Source organism: Phalaenopsis equestris, unplaced genomic scaffold (assembly GCF_001263595.1).
Source record: "Phalaenopsis equestris unplaced genomic scaffold, ASM126359v1 Scaffold000107, whole genome shotgun sequence".
Taxonomy (NCBI): domain Eukaryota; kingdom Viridiplantae; phylum Streptophyta; class Magnoliopsida; order Asparagales; family Orchidaceae; genus Phalaenopsis; species Phalaenopsis equestris.
In genome coordinates, this window is record NW_018164549.1 from 2,311,143 (window position 1) to 2,313,601 (window position 2,459).

A 2,459-nucleotide genomic window follows, 5' to 3' on the forward strand; every position below is an offset into this window, starting at 1 on the left:
ATTAAATTGGAAAGAAAGAATAGTTGCACGAAACTCGTAAAACAAATTACAATACAAGCGTTTAAAAAACAAAAAAAAAAAAAAAAAACACTCATGGAAAAGATAGTTGATTTCTGCCGAAGGTGTTGAATCCTTTTAGAATGTAGGATCTCGCATTGTTCGTGACCTCATACAACCTGATGAAGGCTCTGTTTTTAAAAGAAAGGTATATGAAAAGATGATGAATGTATTGTTAGAGTTTGTGTTTCTCATTCTATATTTTCTCTCGATCCCCGAGTAGTCGGGTATGACTCAAAGAAAGAGTCTCTATTTTCCGATCGAGAGAAAGTGTGAGAGATTGGGAGTTAGTTTTTATAGAAAGAGAACGAAAGAAAAAATATTTTTCTACAATCCCCTCTGACTTCCTTTATATACATGAGATAAAAGAAAAATAAAACTATATCTCGTGCGGTACTATGCAAGTTCATGAAATCTTGGTGAAAATATTATGATTTGGGTGTCAGGTAGCACCATAAATTAGGATGAATTGATGTACTCTTTTATAATTATGATTTTCTCCAATAGCGGGTTTGCCTCGGACTAGTTCGACCAATTTGACAGGTGGGCTTAGGTCGACCACTTTGGTGGATGGGCTTAGTTAGATTTGCTGATATGGGCCTTCGGAGCCCATGTATTATGATACCTTACCCCTGTGCAAGCTTTTCCTGAATACATATGGTCTTATTTTGGGTATACATTTAGTTCTCTGGCTCTCTTGGCACTTTGGTTAGAGTTGTTTCACTTTTTGTCCGTGAATCAGATCTCAAGGGTTAGAGCGTAAGAAAGGAGAGTGAAAAACACTTAGAGATGACGAACAATCAAGAAAATCATATGAAACCTCTTAGGGAGTTTGCCAACCCATCGACAGAGGAAATCTACATGAGCATTATTTACCCTACCGTGGAAATCAATACATTTGAACTAAGACTGACATAATCTAAATAGTTCAAAATAATCAATTTAGGGGAACATTAACTGAGGACCTTTATCTATACTTAGCTAATTTTCTTGAACTATGTCCCATCTTCAAGAATAACGGTGTCCCTAGCAAATTCATTAAATTAAGGCTTTTCTCTTTATCACTAAGGGATAAAGCCAAGATTTGGCTGAACTCCTCAGCCTTAGGATCCATCACCATTTAAACTGACTTAGCTCACAAATTTCTAGCCAAATATTTCCCTCCATTCAAGGCTAGTAAACCTAGGAATGATATCACCTCATTTAACCAGTTAGAAGCAGAGTCAATTACGATGTTTTGGAGAGGTTTAAGTAAGCAATACCCACACCATGCCCTACCTGACTACTTTTAATCTAAATCTTTTACAATGGACAGGTAGGATCTTTAAGGTCCATCATAGACGTTACAACTGAGGGATCTTTGATGTATAAACTATTTGACGTGGTGAATGACCTGATTGATAAAATGACGACTAACAATTTCCAATGACCCCTTGATAGAGTCACCATGACTAAGATAGCCAGGATGCATGAGACTGATATTCTAACGATCCTAGCTTCATAAGTAGTTATCATTTCTAGAAATTTAGATGCCTTAAAGTTAAATTTAGTATAGGATCCTTACTAAGTCAGGAGATGACCTTTGTACTAGTACAATATCCTAGCACCACTATCATAGAGACCCTCAATGACATCGACAATAGGATCAACATCTCGTACTCCAACACCTACAACTCAGGCTTGAAAAATCATCCCAATTTTCAATGGAGTAATAATAGCAAGAAAGGTGGAGGAAACTAGTAGCAGGGTAACACTCAGGTAACTCATGTAGATAACTAGAATAATCAAGGTGGTGATAACCAAAAATAACCTTAACTCACAAGATTCTCCTCCAATATCCAACTTAAAGACAATAAGTCACCATTGAAGGAGCTACTATTACAAATGCAGAGCCAGTTACAGAGCCAAGGTGTGGCCATACCCAACAATGAAACTCAACTTGGACAATTGGTGAACTCAATGAATAATATACCCCCATATACGCTGCTCAACAACATTGAGTGAATCCTAAAGATTATGGGAAGGAGCAAATGCAAGCTGTAAGATTGAAAAATGTGAAGGAGTTGAAAGATGCCATTAGAAGGGAGAAGAGTCCTATTGAGTTAGATCATGAATCAGAAAAATCTAGTGAAAACCCAACCAAGGACTCACCTCCTAAAATGGAACAAGAGAGACCTCCACCACTATTTTCCCAAAGGCTATAGAAACAAACATTAGATCAATATTTTTTTAAGTTCTTAGATTTTTTCAAAAAGATGACCAGAAACACCCAATTTATTGAGCCTATAGAACAGATGCCCAATTCCTAAATGCTTTGGCTATAGAACAGATGCCCAATCTCAAACAGTGCCTTAGGTGGAATTTGCTCTACTATTAAAGGTAATCCCTAGAACCTTAGGGAA